The 7,737-nt window shown below is 52.9% G+C and overlaps 1 non-coding gene across 1 annotated transcript; it reads right to left on the bottom strand.

Annotated features, from left to right (window-relative positions):
• Window positions 1–1,464: 1,464 nt before the first annotated feature.
• On the bottom strand, window positions 1,465–1,558 carry TRNAI-UAU. The gene is made up of 2 exons: window positions 1,521–1,558; window positions 1,465–1,500 (listed from the first exon to the last, which is right to left on the bottom strand). It is a non-coding gene; the product is annotated as a tRNA-Ile (tRNA).
• Window positions 1,559–7,737: the final 6,179 nt, after the last annotated feature.

Consider the following 7,737-nt stretch of genomic DNA (forward strand, 5'->3'; position numbering starts at 1 on the left):
CTGAGAGTGCTCCAGTGTGACCACTCTGGGCAGCACTTTCAACTCCAATGCACTAGCCAGGTGCACAGGAAGAGCCCCGGGAATGTTTTAATGTCATTCCCTGTTTTTCGGAATAGGGAGGCCTAGAGATATTCAGGCTGCCTGCACAGGCCTAGACTTTAAGAACTTAGGTGTATTTTTATCACTTAGCTAATGACAGGGGTATAACACAAAGAACCAAAAGACTCTGCCTGTGTCTGGGCCTTCTCTCCCTAGGAGAGTCTGAGCCCTTGTTCGTAGGCTAAGGCCTTTGGCTAAGCAGCAGGGGCAGCCATAAGCTGGGAAGCGAACGGTCCCATCCTCACCTCCCAAACCCGTCACACTGAACTAAGGTGGGGTTGGGCTGTTGGGAAGACGATCCTGTCCCGATAGTGCCCATCACCAGATAACGAAACAGATCTTAAGGGAGCATCCGGTCTGACACGAAATCCCTTTTCAATGGTTGTGGTTGGGAAACCCTCATTTCTGTAGGGTTTATCTTTCTGGGCCCCACTTTTCTATTGTCAATCTGTCTGGTTCTCTAATTGTTTCTGGCTGCTGCCAAATTAATTTTGCTGGGTGTAAGTTAATTAGGGGAGTGGGATATAATTGGTTAGAGAATTCTGTTACAATTGGTTAGTCACATTTCAGAAAAATGATTGGTTAAGGTCTAGCTGAGAATATTACTGTATAAACTGGGGTCAGACAGGAAGTGGAAGGAGAAATTGGAATCATGCTAATGGAGGGGGATGGGAATAGGGAACAGGGACACAGGCAAGGCTCTGCGGTGTCAGAGCTGGGAAGGGAACAACGTGGAACAGACTCTGTCTGTGTATAGAGATAAGCCTGACTGGTGTGAAGGGCTTTGGAATCTGCTTGCTTGGAAACTAACCCCAGTAAACATCCCTTTGTCTGCGCTTCCGACTTCTGGTCTTTTGCTTGTTGTGTATTTGGTTGTCATGGGTTTTGTTACTATGGCAACTGAGTTAGACTATTAAGGGATAGCTCAGCCGGTTTCAACCGGCTGAGTGAGCTCTCTGTATCTGTAAATAAAATGGAGGTTTTGGTTAGCTGTCTGCTCTCTGGCCTCAAGTGATTGCTTCCTACACCGGCTGCCCCAAGGATACAACATTGCTGCTTATTGATTGTGTGACAAGAACCAAGGGCGGAGGAAGGGAAAGCCCTCTAACAATGGCTCCTTGTTCCTCTCCCTCCCCAGGCTCTGGGGTCAAGGATGGGCAGGACTCCAGGCTCTGCTTGAGGGATCCTGGCACAGGGGCTGGTCGGGGAGAAAGGATTGTAGATTCTCACCTGCACTCTGGAGAGGAGGTAATAAGTGAGGGGGGCATTTTTGACTCCTCCCCTGTCTCAGTGTCCCCAGGGCTGGAATTCTACCTTCCACAGGGCCAAATGAGGGGGTGAAGCCACTTGGTTAATGAAAACCAGTGCTCCAGGTGAGGCTTGAACTCACAACCTCAGCATAGCTCCTCTCAGCACTGCTCTATAAGTACTGTGCACTAACCAATTGTGCCACTGGAGCACCTGTTTAATTTGATTTTCCAAGACCCCCTAGGTTGATAAAGGCGCACAGTGACCCCAAAACATTCTCAGTGCAGCTGAGAGCAGATAGCGACAAGTGTTGTACTCGGTGGGGTGGATTCTTCTTAAGGGTTCCAGGCACCATTTGACTCTTTTGTTCTTCCCTGTGTAATAACAGAGCTGATTACGACTGCCTGCTTCTCCTGGCACTTTTTTTCCATCTGGGGACATATGTTAGAAAGACTTAACCTGATCTCATCTCATTTTCAGCCTTTCAGCCAGCTCAGGGTGCAGGGAGGGGATAGCTAGGGGCTGGGTGCAGGCAGAGGTAGGTCAGGGTGCAGGCAGGGGACAGCTAAGGGCTGTGTGTGAAGAGGGGGTAGCTCAGAGTGCAGGGAGGGGTAGCTAGGGGCTCGGTGCAGGCTGGGGGAGCTCAGGGTGCCGGGAGGAGGGTGGCTAGGGGCTGTTTGCAGGCAGGATTGTAGGTCAGGGAGCAGGCAGGGAGTACCTAGGGGCTGTGTGCAGGCAGGGGGGAGCTCAAGGTGCCGGGAGGAGGGTACCTAGGGGCTGTGTGCAGGCAGGATTGTAGGTCAGGGTGCAGGCAGGGAGTACCTAGGGGCTGTGTGCAGGCAGGGGGGAGTTCAGGGTGCAGGGAGGAGGGTAGCTAGGGGCTGTTTGCAGGCAGGATTGTAGGTCAGGAAGCAGGCAGGGAGTACCTAGGGGCTGTGTGCAGGCAGGGTGGAGCTCAGGGTGCCGGGAGGAGGGTACCTAGGGGCTGTGTGCAGGCAGGGGGGAGCTCAGGGTGCCGGGAGGAGGGTACCTAGGGGCTGTGTGCAGGCAGGATTGTAGGTCAGGGAGCAGGCAGGGAGTACCTAGGGGCTGTGTGCAGGCAGGGGGGAGCTCAGGGTGCCGGGAGGAGGGTAGCTAGGGGCTGTTTGCAGGCAGGATTGTAGGTCAGGAAGCAGGCAGGGAGTACCTAGGGGCTGTGTGCAGGCAGGGTGGAGCTCAGGGTGCAGGGAGGAGGGTAGCTAGGGGCTGTTTGCAGGCAGGATTGTAGGTCAGGAAGCAGGCAGGGAGTACCTAGGGGCTGCGTGCAGGCAGGGGGGAGGGTGACTAGGGGCTACTCCAGAGATATACAGAAGAAGCCTCGTGCTGCCCACAGTCCTTGCACCCAGGGCGCCCCGTGGGATGATGAGCCGCTGGGACACCAAATGGATCCATGTGCAGGGATGTGACAGGCTACTTCCATGAGCACAAAGCAGCAAACCCCGCAATGGCCCCAGCTCCCCATGGCGCGGAGGGCGAGCGCTGGCAGGGGAAGGCAGGGCACACAGGGCTGGCTCGGGGCTTTGCCAGCGTGAACAGCGGGGAGATGGCAGGCAGCTGGCAAAGGGGAGCCCAGGGGCAGCTGTTAGGATGTGGATTTTCACGCCTGTCTGGAAAGGCCTAGACATTAACAATGGAGGTAGATGATTCTCATGTAGCTAGTCACAGAGGCAGGGAAAACAGAATCACAATCACTGTTTGCCGGTGTAAGGGCTTCTCTTCCTGGGACAGTCTGAGGCCCTGCTCTTTGGCTACGCCGCAGGGGCCGCCATAGGCTGGGAAGCGAACGGTCACGTCCTCACCAGTCACACTGAAATAAGGTGCTACTGGGCTGTTGGGAATACAGTCCTGTCCTGACAATGCCCAGCACCACCAGGTAAAGATGGTTAAAGAAAACTGAGTTTGGTAGCATCCTGTCTGGCAAGAACTCACCTATCAATAGCAGGGCTGTGACACCCTCATTTCTGTGTTGTTCTATCACTGTAGTCCCCACTTCCCTAGTGTTTGTCTGTATAATCGCTGTCTGGGTCTGTGATTGTTTCTGTCGGCTGTAGAATTAATTTTGTTGGGTGTAACCCAATTAAGGTGGTGGGACATAACTGGTTAGATAATGGTGTTAGGGTTGGTTAGTTACATTTCAGTAAAATGAGTGGTTAGGTCTAGCTAAGCAGAACTCAAGTTTTACTATATAGTCTGCAGTCAGTCAGGATGTAAGGGGGTGGGGGAATTGGCATCATGTTTTGCTAAGGAGGGGAATGGGAACAGGAACAGGGACACAGGCAAGGCTCTGTGGTGTCAGAGCTAGGACTGGGACACTGAGGAAGGAAACTGTAATCGTTGCTTGCTGGAAGTTCAACCCAATAATCATCTAATTGTTTGCACCTTTGGACTTTGGGTATTGCTGCTCTCTGTTTACACGAGAAGGACCAGGGAATGGGAGGGTGAAGGGATAAGCCCCCTAACACTAGCTAACATCTAACATTTGAACCTCTTCTTTTCACACCGTTGCTCATTCTCAGGTTCTTCTTCGTCTCCAGACAGATCCATTCTCTTCCAGGACGGCCTTGCTCTTTCTGTCTGTTTCACTCATGGATGTTTTGGAGTAAACACTCCCCTTCCCTCTATTCTCAGACAAACACTAGTATGAACTGTTTGCTGCTGCTGGGTTTAGAAAGCATTTGTGGAGTGGAAGATGCCATTTCTGGGGGATTGTTCCCAAGCTGCAGTACTTTGTGTTGAAACATCTCCCAGCTTCCTTGGTGAAAATAAGACCAAGGTTTCTTTGCAATATACAAGAAGAAAGGAACTTTTCACCCCAGATGAGCCTTGAACCCACAATCCCTGACTTAAGAAGCCAATGCCTTATCCATTAGGCCACTGGGGCCCTGAAAAAAAGGATGGAAATTCCCTCTCAGGATTGCACGTTCCTCACATTCACTCAGAAGCCAAATACCCTATTTAATCGCCTTACAGAAACGTCTGCATCCCCTGGCAGCGAGGCACCTGGGCAGGTCGCTGACAGAGCTGAGCACCACCTTTCTGCCAGCCATCTTTAGAGAAGAACCCCACCCTAGAGTCACCCCTCCCTCCTTCAGCACCTCCACGGCTGTGGCTCTGAGTGGCAGTAGGATGATTAGGGGGCGAATACGGGGCTGGAAGGGAGGTAAGGTCGGCCTGTAAGGAGTAACCAGGTGGGCCAGACCCAGGGGGAGGCTGTGGGCTGCTGGTCGGTTGTTGGGATCCGAGCTCTAGTTCAAAGCTGCACAGTGACCTGACACCCAGGGTTATAGGGCCGACATAGTGACCCCCTTACTGGCCTCGTGACCCCCAAACCCTTGTTACTAAGGGCATTGAGGAGTCTCTGTCCATTAATAACTTCTGGGAGCTCCCCAGCAGGCTGCGGGCGTCAGCCGCCTCCTGCCTCACAGGTTAGACTCTTGGCGCTGTGCCAGCCGCCCCCTCGCTTGCAGGCCCAGTGAAGGAAGCAGAAGGCCAGGTGCTGGCAGAAGAGGGTTTTGATTAATCCACCTCTGTGTTATGGGTACAGGACGCTTCCACTGTGTCCCTCTGCTGGCTTTTCTTCAGCAGTGCCTAGCGGCCCTGGCTCCAGGCTAGTGCCTGGTGAGCTCTGGCACTGGCAGGAAGCCCTGCAGGGTGAGAGAGAAATGGACGAGTCACGTCGGCTCAAAGACGCCTCCCTCCCACTTCCCTGTACGCTGTGCAAAGCTCTTGGCCTGCCTCATGCCTCGTCAGGAAAGCGCGGCCATGCGGCCCAAGCCTGAGTCACGTCCGCGGCCTGACCCGCCCCGCCCCGGCTGACGGCGCGCAGAGCCACGCGAGTCAATGGCAGGTCGAGTCGGGAGCCTCGGCTCTTTCCCCTGACAGCCACACACACAGCGCTGCCTAGCGCCCCGAGAGCCTCCCTCGTGTTCTCCCGCAGCAGCCGCCTGCCGCTGTGGGTGGGAAAAGGGGACCAGGAAGCACTGCAGCCTCATTCCGGGACAGGAGGCCCTCACCACGCCCAGGCCTGCCTCTTGCCTTCAGCCCAGGCAGCCAGAGAGCTCCCTGGCAGGCCACCGCTTCGCCTCAGCCACCTCTTGCCTCATGGCCTAGGCTTTTGGTGCTCTGCTGGTCACCGGCTCGCTTGAAGGCCCAGAGGGAAAAGAAATAAGTGCACACATAGCAGAGGATGGTTTTGATCTATCAACCTTGGGGTTATGGGCCCAGCACGCTCCCACTGCGCCACTCTGCTGGCTCTTTAGGCCCTCCCCCTGTCACCCAGCTGCCGCTATCCGGATTAGTGCCTCACGCGCTCTCGCACTGGCAGGCAGATGCGCAGGCTGCTAGGCAGCTGCCCTGGTCACAGGATTTTACAGCTTCTACAGGGTAAAAGGGATCTGTTTGGGGTTTGGACCCCATTGGGAGCTGGGTGGCTGAGTGCCGGAGATGGGAGCACTTCTTAAACCGTTTTCAGTTAAGCCTTCAGCTTGTGGGGGACGAGGTTCAGCCTTGGATCCGTGTCTGCAGCAGGCAAGCGCGTCTGGCTCAATCCCCCCGCTGTATTAGCAGACTAAAACCCAGAGCAAACGCACACGCCTTGCAAAGGAACAGGAGCCGGGATCTCGAACCAATGTCAACATTTTATTAAGATGACGTTCCAAGAAAAAGAAAAGTGTACGGTACAGAGTTTAGGCGTAGAAGTTTCTGGTGCTCAGGGAACAACGTACAGCTTACCCAAGGGGTGCGAAGTTCGGTTTTAGATCGGGTGGCGTAAGGAATACATAATCTGCAATAGCCCCAACTGGGGGTAAAAGGTTAACGTACAGACACTGAGTTAGGAGGGTATGTTGTCCATGTGAGGGCTACGTTCAGGAGTGGAGTATAACGAGCGGTTACGACGATGAGCATGGATTGACCCGCGTTTGGTGAGTTTTGACGTCCAGTGTTTTTTAATCTTTGCCACAATCTACTTGAAGCAGGGTCAGTATGAACTCTACCCCGCCATCTGTTGGTGATCTGTTGTCAAGGCCTTTTGGGGCTGATATCATTTGCATGGTTACACCCACCCCGGATTGCATGATGGGAGTGCTTGTCCAAACGGTGATTTCAGCTGCTGTGGGATTCCCAGTCTCTTTGTTATTGGGGCAGGAGTAATCCAGTGTATTTTCCTGTTGTTAGTACTTGAACCTGCATGGAGACACCCGAGTGGGTGTCATGTCCATTACTTTAACAAGGGGTAGTTGATTATTTTATCAAGAGCCAAATTTCTTGGTCAAGGTCTAGTCAATGTCTAGATACCAGAGAAAATAATACACTGATGTTATTAAGAAGAATATAGAAAGATTTTTGCAGTCACTATAGGTATAACTATGATGATTGTTTTATGTTTCACTCTTTACATCTGACACCACCACTGCCTTTCCCTTTAGTCTTGTAGTTTACCAAGGGTAAAACTACACATCACTTCAGATACGAGGGAGTGTTTGTGTTCATTCCTGCTAGCTACACAGGGGTTTGACGTAGCTGCTTTCAATCCTCCAGCTCTGCTAGGATAAGTAGCATTTCAGGCTGTCACTGAACTGAAGAAGGGAGATCATTTTTTGACAGGTTATGACTCCTCCTAAAGGTGTTTGTGTGGCTGGCAGCCCTGGTTCCCAGGTCTCTTCTAAGGGAAGAAAGTTTCTGTGCAAAATACTAAAACTTTTAACAGAGAGGAGGGAAAGGCGATGGCCACATGATGGGGCCAGTATGTACCACTACATGGTTCTTTTATGTGGGATGACTCTGAACACTGACTGATCTCCACTCCCTTGTGTTTGAAGAGATGTTTAGTTGTGCACTTGGGAACCTATAAGGCTGAAGCAATTTTATGGATGGTGACACTAGGACTGAAGGGTTATTTAATGTTGTAGAAATTGTTAAAAACACTGAGTTTAAACTGGAACTGCCTGTTGTTAAAGGCTGGTTTCCCCAGGTCAGTTCCATAAGTTCTGCTAGAAACACCCTGGGTTCTCTCCTGCCTTGGTGGGAACTGCAGGGAATCGTCCCCTGCTGCCCTTGGCTCCAGGCTGGTTTTTCTGGGGAGGGGACGTGGAATTGATTTGTTTGCTGTTGAGAAGGGAGCCAGGCCAGCTCTCAGGGTACGAGAACTCCCAGCATCTTCCCAGCCCAGCCCAGGCTGCTGCCCTGTCCCAGCCTCTGTTCCCCTGGGGGCCCTGCGTGTTTGACTCTAGAGCAGGCCGGGAGCAGCAGCTGAGGCAGAGGACAGCCTGGGCCGGGCAGATGCTAGGAGCAGAGCACCAGAGGCCTCTACTGGCTCCCTCCTCATCAGCAAACAATCAGTCCCCACCTGCA

Source organism: Mauremys mutica, unplaced genomic scaffold, assembly GCF_020497125.1.
Source record: "Mauremys mutica isolate MM-2020 ecotype Southern unplaced genomic scaffold, ASM2049712v1 Super-Scaffold_100198, whole genome shotgun sequence".
NCBI lineage: Eukaryota > Metazoa > Chordata > Testudines > Geoemydidae > Mauremys > Mauremys mutica.